Source organism: Arachis hypogaea, chromosome 18 (assembly GCF_003086295.3).
Source record: "Arachis hypogaea cultivar Tifrunner chromosome 18, arahy.Tifrunner.gnm2.J5K5, whole genome shotgun sequence".
Taxonomy (NCBI): Eukaryota; Viridiplantae; Streptophyta; class Magnoliopsida; order Fabales; family Fabaceae; genus Arachis; species Arachis hypogaea.
The window spans coordinates 86,218,720-86,239,415 of NC_092053.1; the positions used below are offsets into that span (position 1 = coordinate 86,218,720).

At 39.4% G+C, this 20,696-nt stretch overlaps 1 non-coding gene across 1 annotated transcript; it reads left to right on the top strand.

Annotated features, from left to right (window-relative positions):
* The first annotated feature begins 8,856 nt into the window (after window positions 1-8,856).
* On the top strand, window positions 8,857-8,965 carry LOC112774250 (small nucleolar RNA R71). Its single transcript, XR_003188746.1, has one exon. It is a non-coding gene; the product is annotated as a small nucleolar RNA R71 (small nucleolar RNA).
* Window positions 8,966-20,696: the final 11,731 nt, after the last annotated feature.

Sequence of the window (20,696 nt, forward strand, 5' to 3'; positions counted from 1 at the left end):
CAACAATTTAAGTTTGGTGTTGTGATGAGCGGATAATTTATACGCTTTTTGGCATTGTTTTTAGATAATTTTCAGTATGATTTAGTTAGTTTTTAAACGCTTTTTGGCATTGTTTTTTGGCATTCCTTTTATCCCAGCTTTCTGCCCTATTCTGGAGTTAAACGCCAGAAATAGGTTGCAAAGCAGAGTTAAACGCCAGAAACAGGTTACAAATTGGCATTTAACTCCAAGGAAGACCTCTACACGTGAAAGCTTCAATGCTCAGCCCAAGCACACACCAAGTGGGCCCCGAAAGTGGATTTCTGCATCATTTACTTATTTTTGTAACCCTAGTAACTAGTTTAGTATAAATAGAACTTTTTACTATTGTGTTAGACATCTTTGGAAATCTTTGGACGTTTAGTCCCTATACCTTGGAGGCTGGCCTCTCGGCCTTGCCTGGACCTTGTTCTTATGTATTTTCAACGGTAGAGTTTCTATACACCATAGATTAAGGTGTGGAGCTCTACTGTTCTTCATGAATTAATGCAAAGTACTATTGTTCTCCTATTCAATTCAAGCCTATTTCTTCTCTAAGATATTCATTCGCACACAAGAACATGATGAATGTGATGATTATGTGACGCTCATCATCATTCTCACTTATGAACGCGTGCCTGACAAACACTTCCGTTCTACATGCAAACAAGCTTGAATGCATATCTCTTAGCCTCCTGATCATGAGATCCGAATCTTCGTGGTATAGGCTAGAATTATTGGCGGCCATTCTTAAGATCCGGAAGGTCTAAACTTTGTTTGTGGTATTCCGAGTAGGATCTGGGAAGGGATGGCTGTGACGAGCTTCAAACTCGTGAGTGCTAGGCGTAGTGACAGACGCAAAAGGATTACTGAATCCTATTCCAGTAGTGGTGGAGGGAAGAAGAGGAAAGAAGAAGAAGAAAGAGAGGGAAGGAGGAAGGGGGGTGGCGTTGCGGTGGTGTCCGGGTGGTGGACGGTGGAGCGGCGTTGTAGGGGGCGCGGTGGCGAAGGGCAAAGAGGGAGGGAGGGGTTTGGCAGGGAGGAGGAAGAAGAAAGGGGTTGGGGGGGAGGGGCGATGGGGTAGGGTTCGCGTCACAGGGGGTTAATAAATCTGAATCCACGCGATCGCGTGGGGCATGCGGTCGTGTGGCTGGGGTGGAATGGGGGTCGACGCGATCGTGTGAGTGATGCGATCGCATGGAATGGGTAAATAATGAATGACGCGGTCGCGTGAGGCATGCGATCGCGTCGCTGAAAATTGTGCTAAACGCGCAATTCCAGCGTCGTTTCAGCGCAACTCTCTGTCTCCCTTGGGGTGTTCTGCAATCCATGTGACGCGATCGCGTCGCTCACGCTGTCACGTGGGATTGGTGTTGTGCAAGTGACACGATCGCGTGGGTCATTTTGTGCAAAACGCACAACAGCTGCGCGATTCCAGCCCAACTTTTTGGGCGTTGGATCCTTACGTCGATTTCTAGGTCACGCGGCCGCGTGAATGACGCGGACGCGTGGGGGGTTATTTTTCGCAACTGACGCGATCGCATGAGTGATGCGGTCGCGTCGCACGCCTACTCTCTCTCTCTCTCTCTCTTTTTTTTATTTATGTAGGTATGAAATGCGAATGACTAATATTCAAGTTCAATTGAAAAGGAAAACAAAAATAAATAAAGCGAAATAAAACTGAAAAAGAAACGACCATATCCTGGTGGGTTGTCTCCCACCTAGCACTTTTAGTTAAAGTCCTTAAGTTGGACATTGGATGAGCTTCCTATTATGGCGGCTTGTGCTTAAATTCATCCAGAAATCTCCACCAATGTTTGGAATGCCAACAGCCTCCGGGGTCCCAAACTAGGCATATAAAGTTTCTGAGTATCTTCAAGCAAATTGTTAGGCTCCCGGGGTGACGAATGTCAGAATGGATTCCAGGATCCCAAACGTTGCTTTTAAATCTGCCTTCGTCTTGATCTATATTTTTCCATCCGGGTGGTTTGGAAAGTATATTTTCACCAAGATGACCAAACATTTTCTGAGATCCATTCGATTGATCATGATGCCAATCCGTGCACTTCGAATTTAAGCATGGAACCTTATTGAACCTTGTGCACCAGCTCTGAGTGTAAGCCATTTCCCTCTTACTCTTAAAGCCGCAGAGAGCTCTAAGCTGGCCATCTGTTTTAAGCAACCCATATTCAAGTGGGAAAATAAAGCTAAAGGTTAAGGATTGTACCCACTTGAAGCTTGTATTGGGTGGTAATGGCCTCGGGATGGGTGTTTCCAGTGGTTCTATAAGTTCTACTCCCTTGTGCTCTTCGGTGAATTTCTTCACTTCCTTGCAGACTTTTTCAATTGCATCCATGTCCTGATCAAAGCCTTCTATGTCTTCCTCGTCACTTAAGTCATAAACGAGAGGTTGAGAGAAATCTACCTCCGCATCATCTTCGTATTCACTTGGGGAAGATTCTTCGATATCAGAGAATTCACTTGCTGATGCAAGTTCATTACTAGGAGAACTTGACTTGAGATTATCATCATCAAGGAAACCTGCTTTTTGAATTATTCCGTCTAGTTCTTCATAAAAGATTTGCTTTGGGAGTTGTGCACTATCCTCCTTAGCATCAATTGTGTTGTTTTTGACAGAGTTCTCCATAACTCTGGATTCCCATGGAAGTTCAGCGTCTCCTAAGTCTTCAACCAACTTTTCTTCTTTTACAATGACAGCTTCCTCTACTTGTTCCAGTATGAAGTCATGCCCTGTTCTGTCCACTAGAGTTTCTAGTATCTCCTTCATGCTACGCTCTTCTTTAGATTGTCGATATGGGGCTGTGGGAGGTCCTTGAATGTTTGAATGTCTAGAAGATAATTGACTTACTGCTTGCTCTAGTTGATGAAGGGTTGTTTGAAGTTGATCTACTGTTTCCTTGAGGTGAACCTCTGATTCTCGGGGTGATGGATTTGGACGTGGTACATGGGAAAGTGGCGGTGTTTGGGAGTAATTGGATTGGAATCGGGATAAATGAGGATCATATAGTGCTGAATGGTGAAAAGGAGCTTGTGAGTGTGGTGGTTCGAAGTTATGTTGAGAGGATGGCCTATAAGCAGAGAGTGGGGCTAGTTGGTAACTACAAGGTTGTCCACCATGTCTATTGGCTTGGTATGCATTGTAGAATGGTCTTTGTCCATGATATCTTGGAGGGTGTTGTTGCCTAAAGGGTTGATCAGATCCTCTTGGCTCCATCCATCTTTGATTGCTCTGACCTTGATGCATGTTCCTGTTATAACTTTTACTCCTTTCAGCAATATTAGAACCAAACTCAAAGCGAGGGGGGGTGAGGATTCATAGTAGCTAATAAAAGAAAAAGGAGAAAATAAAGACAAATAAAAAAGGAAAAAAAAATATTTACAATAACCAGTAATAAGGCACACGATTGCAGTTCCCCAGCAACGGCGCCATTTTGACGTTAGGATTTTTGCTAGTAAAGAATTTTATAAAAATAGTCGCGTTGTAGATATAGTTTCTAAACCAACAGAAATCCCTTTGTACAAATGTTTTGGTTGTCACAAGTAACAAACCCCTTTAAAATTGATAACCGAAGTATTTAAACCTCGGCTCGTCTTCTCAAGGAACTGCAGGGAAGTATGTTCTTATTATTGGTTATGGAGATTGTAAATTGGGGTTTTGAAGATGAGGAACAAGTAATTTAAATTGCAATTAAAATAACTAAAAGACTGTAAAATAAATAAATAACTGTAAAATAAACCTTTTGCAAGGTATGAGAAATTAGAAGTCCTATCCTAGTTATCCTTATCAATGATGATGAAGATTGAATCTTAATTCCACTTAGTTAACCTTTACTAGAGCAAGGGAAGGTCAAGTGACTAATTAAGTTTGATCTTCAAATCCTAGTTAATCCCTAAGGAAATATTGGGATTATTGAAGTTCAAGTCAATTAGCAATGATAACAATTATCAATCATGTTGAGTTTGATAACTCCTGAGTTACTGATTTCTTAACCAAGACCAAAGGGGAAAAGTAAATCTACTGGAATAAAAATGTCTTCAATTTGGAAGCAACAGTAACATAAATAAAAGAGAGCAATAATAAACTGAAATACCTCAAATAACATTAATTCAAAGAATAATCTGTAACATAGAAGAATTCATAAACTAAATTGAGAAGATAAATAAAAAGGAATATTGAACCTGATAAAAAGATAATCCTGAAAGCAAAAGAAATCCTAATTCTAAATCCTAAAAGAGAGAGGAGAGAACCTTTCCCTCAAAACTACATCTAATTCATGAAAAGTAACTAAATTGGAGACTCTCTTTTGAATGGATGCATTTTCCCACTTCATAACCTCTGATATGTGCCTTCTGGACTTGGATTTGGGCCAAAAAGGGCTTCAGAAATTGCTGGGAGCATTTTTTGTACTTTTTGGTGCGTGGCCTCTGTCACGCGTCCGTGTGGGTCACGCAGTTGCGTCATTTGGAGTTTTCCTTGCCACGCGGTCGCTTCAATCATGCGTCCGCGTCATATGCGTTTCGCTCAAGGTGCACGATCGCGTCAATGACGCGGTCGCGTCATTATCATTTTGCGCTGGCATGCGGCCGCGTCGTTCATGCGATCGCGTCACCGCCAGTTTTTTCAAAAACTCCGTTTTATGCTTTCCTTCCAATTTTGTATGTTTCCTTTCCATCCTTTAAGTCATTCCTGCGTTAGAATAAAGGGTAATTAAAATAATTACTTTTAAAGCATAGGAAACATGTTTTTCACATACATCACATAATAAGGAAGGAAAAGTAAAACCATGCAATTAACATGAATAAGTGAGTGAAGGATTGAATAAATCACTTAAATTAGGCACAAAATATATCATAAAATATGGGTTTATCACTTGTCCCCAAGAAACCAAACTAATATAAGCTTAGAATATGAATTTGCATGAGAAGTGAGAGTTCAATTATGCTCATGTCTCTTCTTAAAGTGGGATTTATCTATGGTAATTTTGAACAGTTTTGGCATATCACTCTCCTTTGAATCAGAAAGATGTCAATGTAATTCGGAATTAGAATCCGGATCATATTATGAATTCACTGATCTTTTGTAACTCAATTTAACCCTTGAACACATCAATTTTTCTTTGATTCTTTTTTTTTCCTTTGGTGCTTTGCACCTTGAGCCTAGCCGTGACTTTAAATGTTTTATCTCAAGCTTTACTTGACACAGAGACACCAAAAGCACTTAACTGGGAAACTCTTTTTAAGTTCTGATTTTCCTTTCAGTTACTCCCAAACAGTGGTGCTCAAAGCCTTTGGCATACTCTATTAACTGCAATTGATCTCGACTCTAAATGTTTTGTCTCAAGAATTACTTGACACAAGAACACCACAAGCATATAACTAGGGAAACAACTCTTTGAGATTTTAATCATGTCTGACCTCCCTAGTCATTGATGCTCAGAGCCTTGGACCTTGCTTTTATATCTCTTTTTTTTTGCTGTTTCTTTTGCTTCAAGGATTAAATTTTTGTTTATTTCAGAGAAGTCATAATAATTCTCTAAATCCCTGTTCCTTGTACATCAACATTCTTTGATTCAAATTTAAATATGCACTGTTGATGTCATGCATTCAGAGTTACAAAAAATACCACCACATTTGAATAAGACTACTCTTCAATATAAACTCAATTTCTCATGCAATATATCACTTCTTTTTCTTTTTATTTTTAGATTCAAGTTCAGTAAGCGGTACATGAGATAAATAGCAGAATTAAACTAATTTTAAGAACTGAAATTACTAAAGACCATGCAGGCAATCAAAGCAACAGAAAAAAAGAAATAACAAAATAAGAACGGAAGAGAAATAGAATGAAAGGAAGTCAACCACCTCAGTTATGCTAGTGGCCATCTCATTCCTCCATGAAGAAAATAAACAGAAAAGCCATAAGTGAAGTGACAACACCAAACTTAAAGGTTTGCTTGTCCTCAAGCAAAGAAGAACTGAAAACAAAAACAAATAGTATGATGAAAGAATAATAAAAGGATGAAAGAATAAGAGAGAATTAGGATTGGGGGTAGATAAATTGAAATCAGGCGCTAAGGGGTTTAATTTGGACATCGCATGCGACGCATACGCGTAAGGCACACGTGCGCCTGGATTGCGCTAATTTCAAGTGACGCGTATGCGTCTAGGACGCGTAAGCGTGGGTAGCCAAGATTGGAAAATGATGCGCATGCGTCAGGGACGTGTACGCGTGATGCGACTTGTGCTCCCAGCACCATTTCAGCCCCACACCATCATAACTCTCTGGCCATGTATCCATTTACGCCATTTTTCAGGGTCACGCGTACGCGTCGGGGACACGCACGCGTGGGTGGCGAAAAGCACAAACGACGCGTACATGTTAGGGACGCATACGCGTGGGGTTGTTTGTGTCGAAAGCATAGTTCCAGTGCCACTCCTGCTCAACTCTCTGTTCACTTTTATTTTTCACGCACACACATATGATGCGTATGCGTCAGCAACGCTTGCGTGTCGTGTGCTCGTTTTTTTTTTCGCCTGAAGTGTTCGGTTCCTGTTATAAAATAGCTGCATGATCTGAAAAATAGTAAAAACTCAATAAAATCAAACAAGTAAGAAAACTACTACAACGAAAAATAACTAAGGATACAAAATTATTGGGTTGCCTCCCGACAAGCGCTTCTTTAACGTCACTAGCTTGACGGTCAGCTCCTCTACGGAGGAGGATCATAGGGGCTCAGCTCTTCACCCCTTACTTTGAACTTCTTTCCTGTGTCTCCATAAATTAGCTCAAATGCTCCAGAGAGAGGATTCTGTTTACTGTATAAATCTATACTGGATTCCTAGTCAACACCACCTTCATTCCTGGGGAGAAACCTTCAGTAAGGATCTTTTTGTTTCTCAATCCCTTGGGTATTTTCTTCTTTTTGGGAAAATCCTCCTTGGTGGATGATGCATTCTCAACACCAAACTTAGTTTTGATATCAGGAGGAATTTTAATGATTGTCACCAAAGGAGGTTTGAGCTGCAGATTCTGCTGTCCATCATCAGGGGGTTCTTGAAGGTTTGGATTAATAAGCTCAGTCTGCATGCACCTCTCTTCTTTACCAGCTGAATGTATATCTTTGAAGACATGAAAGATCAGTTGCTCATTATGCACTCTGAGCACTAATTCACCCACTTCTACATCAATTAGAGCTCTTCTAGTGGCTAGGAATGGTCTTCCTAGAATTATAGAGGCATTCTCATCCTCCCCTATGTCAAGAATCACAAAATCTACTGGGAGAAAGAACTTACCCACTTTGACTAAGATATTCTCCACTAATACGTATGTAGGCTTCATAGATTTGTCTGCCATCTGTAATGCTATCTTTGTGGGTTGTGCCTCTTAGATTTGCAGCTTCTTCATCACAGATAAGGGCTTTAGATTTATGCTTACCCCCAGATCACATAGGGCTTTCGCAAAGGTTGTGCTCCCAATGGTGCATGGAATTTGAAAGCTCCCTAGATCTGGCATCTTCCTTAGCAAGTTATTATAAATTATGGCACTACATTCCTTAGTCAGGACCACTGTCTCATCTCCTTTTAAAGGCTTCTTCTTTGACAACAACTCCTTCATGAACTTGACATAGTGAGGCATTTGCTCCAAAACCTCAGCAAAAGGAATATTGATTTGCAACTTTCTGAAGACTTCCAAGAACTTTGAAAATTGATTGTCCTTGGTCTCCTTTTGAAGTCTTTAAGGATATGGCATTTTAGGCTTGTACTCAGGAGCCTTTGGAAATGTAGGATAAGTGTCAAGAGAGTCTGGGAATGGCTTGTCCGCATGCTTTGGAGGCACGTGATCTACTTCTTCCTTCTTCTCTACTGAAGCTTCTTTTTCAACTAACTCTTCATTGACCTTGGTCTCAGAGCCAGCTACTTTACCAGTTCTCAATTGAATAACCTTGCAATCTTCTTTTTCAACTGGCTCCTCATTAACTTGTGCTTCTGTACTTGCCACTTGTCCACTTATCAAGGTGATAGCCTTGCATTCCTCTCTTGGATTTGGAATTATGTTACTAGGAAGGCTATTAGTGGTTTTCTGATCAATTTCATTAACCTTTGTGGCTAGTTGATCCATCTGAATCTCCAAGTTCTTGATGGATGCTCTAGTTTCTTGTCTAAAACTTGCCAATATTGCTTCCAAATCATTGTTCTACTAGGGCTGAGAAGTTGCTTGCTGAGATGACTGAAACTGGTGGTTATTAAAATTTTTCTGTTGAAAACCACCCTGAGAATTATTATTAAAATTCGGTGGCCTCTGAGGTTACTCTCTCCACCCAAAATTTGGGTGATTTCTCCACCCCTGATTGTAGGTATGAGAATAGGGATCATTATTGGGGTTTCTAGGAGCACACCCCATGTAATTGACCTATTCCGAAGAGGATTGAGCATAACTATAATTATCATTTTGCACAAAATTACCTATCATGTCATAAGAGACCTCTTGAGGTGGATTTTGGGTGTTGATAGCTGAGACTTGCATGTCACCCATCTGCTGAGTAAGTAAATTTATTTGCTAAGACATAGACTTGTTCTGAGCAAGAATAGCATTAACAGCTTCCATTTCCAACACACCTCTCTTCTGAGAAGTCTCTGAGTTCACAGGATTCCTGTTAGACGAGTATAAATATTAGTTGCTAGCAACCAATTCAATCAGCTCAATAGTCTCCTCCAGTGTCTTCTTCTTGTGCAATGAACCACCTGCAGAATTATCTAAGCACATCTTGGACATTTCACCCAAGCCTTCATAAAAGATATCTAGTTAGGTCCATTTGGAGAACATGTCCGGAGGGCATTGCCTAGTCAGTAGCTTGTACCTCTCCTAAGCTTCATAAAGAGTTTCACCATCCTTCTGTCTGAAGGTTTGAACCTCCACCCTAAGTTTAGTCAGCTTCTTAGGTGGGAAAAATTTAGTAAGAAACTCAGTAACAACCTTGTCCCAAGTATCCAAACTCTCCTTGAGTCGGGAATCTAGCCATAGCTTTACTCCATTCCTCAGAGCAAACGGGAAGAGCATGAGTTTGTGCACCTCTGGGTTCACTCCATTTGTCTTCACAGTATCACAAATCTGCAGAAAATTAGAAATAAATTGATTTGGGTCTTCGTGGGGAAGACCATGATACTGGCAGTTTTGTTGCACCAGGGTGACCAATTGTGGCTTCAACTCAAAGTTGTTCGTAGCTATAGGAGGTACCACAATGCTTTTTCCATAAAGATCTGCAATAGGAGCAGAGTAAGAGCCAAGCACTCTCCTTTGTTCTTCATTCCCATTCGGATTTGCCATATTGGAATTAATAGCATTATTAAGATCCATAGTGGATTCTGCAACCTGGTAAAGTCTTTCTTATTGCAAACGCCGCCTGAAAGTTCTTTCAGGTTCAGGATCAAACTCTAAGAGATGTTCCTTGTCTCTGTTCCTGCGCATAAACAAATAAAAAACAAGAAAAGATGGGAATCTCTACGTCAGAGTGCAGAGAATTCCCAGTGAGGTAACCTGTGTAAAAAAAATAAAATAAAAATACTAAATAGAATAAATAGAATAAAAATTCAAAATTAATAAGAAAAATAAACAGGAAAAATTGAAATAAAAATAACTAGGGGACACCAAACTTAATTTTAGAAATTAAGAAAAAATATTAGTGCTATTTAATTTATTTAAATTTTTTTTCGAAAATATTAAGCAAAAGTGAAATAAATTTAAAACTAAAACGCTTAATCTAAGCAATCAAACAACTAATAGTTGTTAATCACAGTCAATCCCCAGTAACAGCACCAAAAACTTGGTGCGGATTTTCTACCCACAAACTAACCGGCAAGTGCACCGGGTCGTACCAAGTAATACCTCAGGTGAGTGAGGGTCGATCCCACGAGGATTGATGGACTAAGCAACAATGGTTAAGTGATTTACTTAATTAGACAAACAGAAAATAGTGTTGAGAGTTCAAAAAGCATTAAACAGAAGACAGGCAAATAAATAAGTTGGGAATAAAATATGGAGAAGGCAATTAAGGCTTCAGAGTTATCTATTTTCTGGATTGACTTTTCTTATTAACTATTTTAATCATGCAAGATTTAATTCATGACAAAATATATATGACTAGACCCTAATTCCTTAGACCTTCCTAGTCTCCTCTAAAATTCATCAACCGCCAATTCCTTGGTCACTTAATTCCAATTAGAGGGTGAAGTTCAATTCTAGTTTATATGCCACAGAAACTCTAATTACCCAAATATAAAAGGATTATATGTCACGTATCCCGTTAAATATAGATAATTAAAATTTAGGAGAATTTGTTTTCAAGTAAAGAGCTTTTCCAAGTTATACAAGAACTCAATTAGAAAGAGGGTCATACTTCCGTTCCACCCAAATTCATAAGATAAAGAACGAAAATAATTCTTGAAATATAAATAAGTACATGAATTAAAATAGAAAAACAATAAAATCAATCCATACAATAGACAGAGCTCCTAACCTTAACAATGGAGGTTTAGTTGCTCATGGTTCAGAGAGAAAAATAAGGATTCTGATAAATTGTATTTTGGTAGAGGTGAAATTAAAAGTTAACTAATTGGAATCCCCACCTCCAGAAGGGAAGTTTCTTTTCCATTTTATATCTAATCCTCATTAATTTAAAATCTATTTTCTAAAGCTAAAATAATATCTTTTCCTATTTTAAAATAAAAATTAAAGTTTAAATCAGAATTAATAGGAATCAGCGTTTTTTGCACTTCGCGCTTGTCACGCGTACGCGTCAGTCACCCGTACGCGTCGATGGTCTTCGTCGCATGTCACGCGTACGCATCAGGTACGCGCACGCGTCGCTGAGCAATCTTCTCTTTTCACGCGTGCGCGTATCGCCATGGAAAGCTCCAAATCACGCGCACGCGTCAGGTACGCGAACGCGTTGTTCCTCGCTGTCATCTCCTTTAATTCTTGTGCTGATTCCATTTGTGTAAGCTTCCTCTCCATCCTCTAAGCCATTCCTGCTCTATATGACCTTCTTCTCTTTTTCTGCAGAAGCTCCATCAAATCCAACCAAATGCTACCTAAAATAAATGGAATTGCACAAGACTCAAAGTAGCTTTCATAGTGGCTAAAAGATAATTAATGCTTAATTAAACTCAGTAATTTAAATGTAAATTCACTAGGAAAAGATACGAAAGATGCTTACGCATCAGTGGACTGCTCTTGGTGTTCCAACCTCAGCTGATCCATGTTAGAGCTCAATTCTCCTAGAGAGGTGTTCGGTTGTTCCCAATAGTTTTGTGGAGGAAAATACATCCTTTGAGGCATCTCAGGGATTTCTTGTTGAGGCGGCTGCACATGCTCTTATTGTGGTGCGTGCGGAGGCTCTCTAACAAGCTCCATCATTTTTTTCATGATGGGCTTGTCCTCCTCCATGGGGGTGTCTTCTTCTATGACAATTCTAGCTGAATTGCATAGGTGACAGATGAGATGTGGGAATGTCAACCTCGCTTGGGTGGAAGGTTTTTCTGCCACCTTGTACAGCTCTTGAGGTATCACCTCGTGTACCTCCACCTCAATCCCAAGCATAATGTAGTGAATCATTATTGCTCGGTCCATCGTAACCTCAAAACGATTACATGTTAGGATGATAGACCGTTGGATAAATTCCAACCATCCTCTTGCCACGGGCTTGAGGTCAAGCCTACCTAGTTAGTATGGCCAGCCTTGCACATCCCTCCTCCATTGTGCTCCTTCCACACAAATGTCCGCAAGCACTTGGTCTAACCATTGGTCGGTATTGACCCTTCTAGTGTAAGAGTGAGGGTCACCTAACATTTGTGGTAATTTGAGCGCCACTCTTACACTCTCCAAACTGAAATCCAAGAGTCTCTCTCGGACCATGGTGCGCCAATTCTTGGGGTTTGGGTTCACACTTATATCATGCCCTTTTGTGACCCATGCATTGGCATAGAACTCTTGCACCATTAGTAATCCAACTTCTGGAATAGGATTGGTTAGGACTTCCCAATCTCTTCTCTAGATTTCTTGTTGGATTTCTGGGTACTCATCCCTTTTAAGCCTAAAAGAGACTTCGGGGATCACCCTTTTCTTTGCCACTACTTCATAAAAGTAGTCTTGATAAGTCTTGGTGAGGAATCTCTTAATTTATCAAGGTTCGGAGGCGGAAGCTATGGCTTTTTTTCCTCTTTCTAGAGAATTCTCTGACTTTGGGTGCCATGGGTGTGAATGGAAAGAAAAAAGCAAAGCTTTTCCAAAACCAAACTTAAGAACTTTGCTCGTCCTCGAGCAAAATAAGAAGAGAATAAGGGAATAGTAGAAGAAGGAAGAGAGAGATGGAAAAGAGAGTGGGAAAAGGCTTCGGCCGTATGTGTTGGAAAAGGAGAAGAATGTAGTGTAGAATTTAGAGTGTGAGAGAGATGAGAGGGATGTGGTGGTGTGTGTATGAAGGGTGAATAAGGGGTTATTTATAGGGGAGGGTGGGTTAGGGTTCGGCTATGGGGGAGGGGGAAATGGGTGGAAAAGGTTTAAATTTGAAGTGGGTGGGGGTTTGTGGGAGTTATGATGGGTTTAGGGAAGTGTGTGTATTGGGTAGAGAGAAAGTAGGGTGTGGGTTCAAGGTATAGAGAGGTGAGAGAGAGTGTGGGATAGGTGGAGATTCTGTGGGACCCACTGGTCCTGAAAGGCTAGAAAAATTGAATTCCCTATTGAATGCCCAGTCTTGCTCCTTGGCTGCCATTCAACGCCAGCTTCTGCTCCCCATGGGGCATTTGAACGGCCAGGGACTCCCTTCCTGGCGTTCAACGCCAGGTCCCTACTCTCTGTAGGGCGTTGAACGCACTTGCTACCTCCAGGGTGGCATTCAACGCCAAGTCTCTGCCCCCTGCAGGGTTTTGGACGCCCATGATGCCCCCTTGGTGGCATTCAACGCCAGCTAGGGGTCTTTCCAGGGTGTTCTATTCGTCCTCTTTCGCAGTACTTGTCTCTGTTCTAAGTACAGTACATGATCATAAACATTTAAAATGCAAAGGAAACAACTATGAAAATAACTTAATATACTCAAATAGAAATAAACTTAAGGAAAAATAGAAATACTCTAATCATGGTTGGGTTGTCTCCCAACAAGCGCTTCTTTACCGTCACCAGCTTGATGGATAGCTCCTTTACAGAGAAGGATAGGGGCTCAGAACTTTGCCCCTTACAGTGAACTTCTTCCCTGTACTCTCATGGATAAGATCCACATGTTCCATAGACAAGATCCTATACACAGTGTGTGGAATGACTGGATTACCAGTGAAGACCACTCTCATATCAGGCGAGAGGTCCTTGGTGGGGATCTTCTTTCCCTTCCAGCATTTAGGTACTTTCTTCTTTCTTTTTGCCCAGGTACTCTCTTGGAATCCACAATGCATTCTCTAGCTTTAGTTCAATGCTATCTGGGTCAGGACTGATAAACCCCATTTTTAGGGTTTATCTTGTGTTGAATTTAGAGAATTTTATCAACTTTTCCCACATTTATTCACTAAAATAGCATGGTTTTGTAAATTCTCCTTTATTTGTGCTTAAGTGTGAAAATATGCTTTTTAGGTCTTAAAATAACTAAAAAAAATGTAATTCACCTTGATTCAATTTGATGCCTTGATATGTTTGTTAAGTAATTTCAGCTAAGAAGGCAAAGATTGGATTGAGAGAATGAAGAAAAAGCATCTAAAAATGGAGAACTCATGAAGAAATGAAGGAATTGCAAAGATGTCAATCCTGACCTTTTCGTACTTAATCGATCATAACTTGAGCTACAGAGGTTCAAATGAGGCGGTTCTAGTTGCATTGGAAAGATAACATCCGGGGCTTCAAAATGATATGCAATTTACATTAGTTTCCTGGCGTTTAGGTGATGCGCACGCATTGCCATACGTGCGCGTCGCAGGATCAACGTGGGCCATTTTAAGCAACTCGTTGCCAGCGATTTCTAGCTAATTTTGGGCCCAATCCAACTCATTTCTGATGCTATTGAACCCAAAGATTGAAAGAGGATGAACCAAGGAGTGTTATTTAGGGTTTTCATCATGTTTTAGATGTAGAGTTCTAGAGGGAGGCTCTCTCCTCTCTCTAGATTTTAGGGTTCTCATCTCCATTTCTTCTTAGATCTTGATTTCAATTTTTCTTCAATTTAGTTTTTCTTTACATTTTTATTGTTCTAACACTTTAGTTCATTCTACTTCTCTTGTTAATTTTCTTATTTTGTCAATTTTAGTTTATGAACATTCTTGTTGATTGCCATTTCCTTTTTATGCAGTTTATGATTTCCATGTCTTTTTATAATTGTTTTAGTTTCTTATTGTTGATCTCTTGTCTTTGTAGTTATAGCTTCCTTTAATTCTTGCAATTTATGATATTTACTTTTATTGCTCTCTATGTGTTTGATGAAATGTTTCTTTTAGTTATGAGCTAGATTTTTCTCCTCTTGGCTTGGGTTGAGTAATTGGAGACTCTTGAATTATCAAACTCGTTTGTTGATTGATAATTGGAAGTTGCTAGTTGACTTGAATGCCACTAAAGCTAGTCTTTCACTATGATTTGACTAGGACTTGTGGACAAGAGCCAATTCCATCCACTTGACTTTCCTTCATAGTTAGAGGTTAACTAAGTGGAGTAATGGATAATTCTTGTCACAATTGATGATGATAATGAGGATAGGACTTCTAGTTCTCATTCCTTGCCAAGAGCTTTCTTAGTTATTAGCTTATTTCTTTTGTTATTTACATTTCTTGTCTCTTACTATAAAATCCCAAAAGAACTTTCATAGCCAATAATTGAGCACTTCATTGCAATTCCTAGGGAGAATGACCTAGGAGTAATACTCTCGGTTATTTTATTGGGGTTAAACTAGTGACATCCATATTAAATTTCGATGTGAGGATTCATTATTGGTTTAGAACTATACTTGCAACGAGATTTCATTGTTAAATTCTTTACCGACAAAAATCTCACGACAAGGACTCCCACGGAACCCTTGTAGAACAAGAACATAATCAAACATATTAAAATAGAAATAGTAATATTATTAATCCATGAGAATCAGCAGAGCTCCAAACCCTAACTTAGGAGGTTTAGTTGCTCATAGCTTATAGAAAATAGTAGTGAAAGGTTCGAATAAGCCAAAATATCTCTAACAAGTGTGATCTTTGTTCTATTTATACTATTCTAATAATGAAAAGAATACAAAAATATGATAGACTAGACTTAGAGGTGCGAAAATCTACTTCTTGGGCCCACTTGATGAGTGTTTGGGATGAGTGATAAACCCCAATTTTATGGTTTATATTATGTAGAATTTGGGGAGTTTTGTCAATATTTCTCACACTTACTCACTAGAATTGCATGGTTTTGTGTTCTCTTCCTAATTTTTCTTCATGATGAAAAATATGCTTATTTTGCCTTAGAATTGCTATATTTTGATCGTCTTTTATTGCCATTCGATGCCGTGATGTATTCGTTGAGTGATTTCAGGATTTATAAGACAAGAATGGCCTAGAAGAGGGAAACAAAGCATGCACAAGAGGAAGAAACATGAAGATTTAGATTTTGGGAACTTCAGCATGGGCGCACACACGCACCTCACGCGCACGCGTGGAGGAGGACAGCTGGAAGCGGCGCGCAAGGATGGACGCATCCGCGCGGATCAGAGAAATCCCACCGACGTGCACGCGTGGCAAGCTGCACGTGACCTCATTAAAGGAAATCATGCCTGGCAATTTATGAGGCTCATCAGGCCCAAATTCAAGCTGGTTTTGCATGGAAAAGACCTAAGGATGCTAGGGGAAAGGGGCGATCAATCATTTTACACTTAGACATAATTTTTAGCTAGTTTTGGTTCTTTATTCTTCTAGGGAGAGAAATCATTGTTCCTCTCTAGATCTAGCTTTAATTTGATCTTCCCTTATTGAATTTTGAATTGGATCTTGTTAATTACTAGTTTTAATTGTTTAATTTGAATTCTCTAGTATAATTTTGTTTAGATCTTGTGTTAGTTTTATGTTTCCTTGTTGTTTATCATTTTATACCCATCTCATGAATCTTGTGGATCTTGATTTGTTATTGTTGCATTGATGATTTTCATGATTAATTGTGTTGTTTGAGTGATTGTATGTTGATAATTGTTAGTGGGTACTTGTTAGTTTCAATTTAATTGCAATTTGAATATGTCTTTTGTTAATGCTTACCATGTGTTTGATGAAATGTTTCCTTTGATTATGGAGTAATTTTCTTTACTCTTGGCATAAGATAAAGGAATTGAGTGACCTTGAGTCATTGAGTCTCATTGAATTGGTGATTTGAGAACCCTAGGTGATCAATTTGATACCCATTGACACTAACCCACTACTAATCTAATTAGTAGATAGGTTGGGACTTATGGGTTGATGTGATCAAACCTATTTAACGTTCTTCAAGCCTAGGATTAGACAATATGTACTTAGGGCTTTTGATAAGTAGACTTAGTGGGTTGGTACCTCATAATTGTCAATGTTTGATATGGAGACAAGGATGGCGATCTCAATTCCCATGCTTAGCCAAGAGTTGCTTTTATCATTCATATTTGAAAACCCAAAAATCTTGATTGCTTTGTCTTAGTTATAGTTACTTGTTTAGTTTAGAATAGAATTACATTGGATGTTACTTTATTAGTTTGGAATTATTTACATCTTGCTTTATTCAATTGAATTGGTTTCTTGCATCCCAAGATTGCTTGCTTGTTAAGATCCCTAGTTTAATTTCTTGCTTATGACTTGCAACCCTAGATTTCTAACCAATGTTGAAGCACATATTTGCTCATTCCTTGTGAGACGACCCGAGGTTTGAATACTTCGGTTACTTTTATTGGGGTTGAACTTGTGACAACCAAATTCCTTTCTAAATTTGACTCAAGGATTGTTGTTGGGTAGAGCTATACTTGCAATGGGATTTTATTGAGAAATTCTATACCGACATAGTCTTCGACGCATCAAATTTTTGGCGCCGTTTTCGGGGAATGGTTGCAACATATGCCTTCATATTGGTTATGTGAATATGTGAATATTGTAGATAATTTACTTTCTTTCAATACTTAGCTATAGTTTAGATTTCTTTTGTATGTGTGCTATGACTCCCAAGTTTGATGACTCGGTCTCAACTGAATTCTAGCTTTACCGAGTTTGACCCTGAGATTGAAAGAACCTAGTTACATACTCGGCAAGCTAGACGACAGTTGGATTATACGGCTAGTACTTCGGCCTCTCTTGAGGAACATACCGAATCACTCGATGGTACCGAGAGTGACTCGGAGTCCGCTACTTTCTATTCTTCTGTTGGCACTACTAATACATCTTTGCATCCTACAGGTGAGCCATACATGACGGAGCCTGATGAGCGGATAATTTATAGGCTTTTTGCATTGTTTTTACTTAGTTTTTAGTATGATTTAGTTGGTTTTTGGTATATTTTTATTAGTTTTTAATTAAAAATCACATTTCTGGACTTTACTATGAGTTTGTGTATTTTTCTGTGATTTCAGGTATTTTCTAGCTGAAATTGAGGGAGCTGAGCAAAAATCTGATTCAGGCTGAAAAAGGACTGCTGATGCTGTTGGATTCTGACCTCCCTGCACTCAAAGTGGATTTTCTGTAGCTACAGAACTTCAAATGGCGCGCTCTCAATTGCGTTGGAAAGTAGACATCTAGGGCTTTCCAGAAATATATAATAGTCCATACTTTGCTCAAGGATAGATGACGTAAACTGGCGTTCAACGCCAGTTCTATGCTGCAGTCTGGCGTCCAGCGCCAGAAACAAGTTACAAGTTGGAGTTCAACGCCAAAAACAGGTTACAACCTGGCGCTGAATGCCCAAAACAGCCCAGGCACGTGAGAAGCTTAAGTCTCAGCCCCAGCACATACCAAGTGGGCCCCAGAAGTGAATTTCTGCACTATCTATCATAGTTTACTCATTTTCTGTAAACCTAGTGATGAGCGGATAATTTATACGCTTTTTGGCATTGTTTTTAATATATTTTTAGTAGGATCTAGTTACTTTTAGGGATGTTTTCATTAGTTTTTATGTTAAATTCACATTTCTGGACTTTATTATGAGTTTGTGTGTTTTTCTGTGATTTCAGGTATTTTCTGGCTGAAATTGAGGGACTTGAGCAGAAATCAGATTCAGAGGTTGAAAAAGGACTGCTGATGCTGTTGGATTCTGACCTCCCTGCATTCAAAGTGGATTTTCTTGAGCTACGGAACTCAAAATGGCGCGCTTCCAATTGCGTTGGAAAGTAGACATCCAGGGCTTTCCAGCAATATATAATAGTCCATACTTTGGCCAAGAATTGACGACGTAAACTGGCGTTCAACGCCAGCCTTCTGCCCAAATCTGGCGTCCAGCGCCAGAAAAGGATCCAAAATCAGAGTTGAACGCCCAAACTGGCACAGAAACTGGTGTTCAACTCCATAAATGGCCTCTGCACGTGCAACACTCAGGCTCAGCCCAAACACACACCAAGTGGGCCCAGGAAGTGGATTTAGGCATCAAATACTTACTCATGTAAACCCTAGTAGCTAGTTTATTATAAATAGGACCCTTTACTAGTCTCTTTGAAAATCTTTGGTCTCAGTTTTATTCCATTAGTCATCTTAGGAGACTATTGATCTCGTCTAGGGGGCTGGCCATCTCGGCCATGCCTGGACCTTCACTTATGTATTTTCAACGGTAGAGTTTCTACACTCCATAGATTAAGGTGTGGAGCTCTGCTGTTCCTCAAAGATTAATGCAAAGTACTACTGTTTTATATTCAATTCTTCTTATTTCTCTTCTAAGATATCTATTCGCACCCAAGAACGTGATGAAGGTGATGATTATGTGTGACGCTCATCACCATTCTCCCCTATGAACGCGTGCCTGACAAACACTTCTGTTCTACATGAATTAAGCTAGAATGAGTATCTCTTAGATCTCCTAACCAGAATCTTCGTGGCGTAAGCTAGAATGATGGCGGCATTCAAGAGAATCCGGAAGGTCTAAACCTTGTTTGTGGTATTCTGAGTAGGATTCAATGATTGAATGACTGTGACGAGCTTCAAACTCGCGAGTGCTGGGCGTTAGTGACAGACGCAAAAGGAGGGTGAATCCTATTCCAGCATGATCGAGAACCGACAGATGAATAGCCGTGCTGTGACAGGGTGCGTGAGCATATGATTCACTGAGAGGAGGGGATGTAGCCACTGACAACGGTGATGCCCTTGCATACAGCCAGCCATGGAAAGGAGTAAGACTGATTGGATGAAGATAGCAGGAAAGCAGAGGTTCAGAGGAACGAAAAGCATCTCCATTCGCTTATCTGAAATCCCTGCCAATGAATCTACATAAGTATCTCTATCCCTTTTATTGTTTATTTTAATCTAATAAAGTATCATGTTTAAATCCGCCTGACTGAGATTTACAAGGTGACCATAGCTTGCTTCAAGCCAACAATCTCTGTGGGATCGACCCTTACTCACGTAAGGTTTATTACTTGGACGACCCAGTACACTTGCTGGTTAGTTGAACGGAGTTGTGTCCACACATAGTAAAGAGCCATAATAATGATTCCATACAATAACAAAGAGTACTACATTAATGTGATCACAATTTCGTGCACCAAGTTTTTGGCGCCGTTGCCAGGGATTGTTTGAGTTTTCGGCAAGCTTTTGGTCCGGTAACATCAGTGCCAGATTCCCTTTTCATCCGGCAACAGCACCAAGTTTTTGGCGCCGTTGCTGGGGATTGTTCGAGTTTGGACAACTGACGGTTCATCTTGTTGCTCAGATTAGGTAATTTTCTTTTTATTTTATTTTCTTTTCAAAAATTTTTCAAAAATATTTCTAAAATTTTCTCATCTGTTTTCGAAAAAAATAAAAATGTTTTCAAAAATTTTATTCAAAATTTTTAAGAATGAATTCTAGTGTTTCATGAAGCATGTGAAGCCTGGCTGGCTGTAAAGCCATGTCTAAATTCTTTTGGACTGAGGCTTCCAAACCATCAGAGGTAAGTTACATACTTGATAAATGATGAGCAGCAATTTGTTATCAAGATCAATATACTCTGGTGTTAAAGCTTGGCTGGCCATTGGCCATGTCTAGTGTTTTGGACTGGAGCTTTCTTTGAAAGCTTGGCTGGCTAGTGAGCCATGTCTAATTCCTGGACTGAAGCTTTAGACTAACATGGCAAGATTCCTGGAATTCATATTAAAAAATTTTGGAATCCTTATTTTTCTTTTTCAAAATTATTTTCGAAAAATATAAAATAAAAATCCAAAAAAAAAAAAATTAGAAAATCATAAAAATCAAAAATATTTTTTGTTTCTTGTTTGAGTCTTGAGTCACATTATAAGTTTGGTGTCACTTGCATATGCATCTTGCATTTTTCGAAAAAATCATGCATTCATAGTGTTCTTCATGATCTTCAAGTTGTTCTTGGTAAGTCTTCTTGTTTGATCTTGATGATTTTTTGTTTTGTGTCTTTTCATGTTTATCATATGCATTCTTGAATTCTTAGTGCGTAAGCATTAAAGAATTCTAAGTTTGGTGTCTTGCATATTTTTCTTGCATTAAAAATTTTTCAA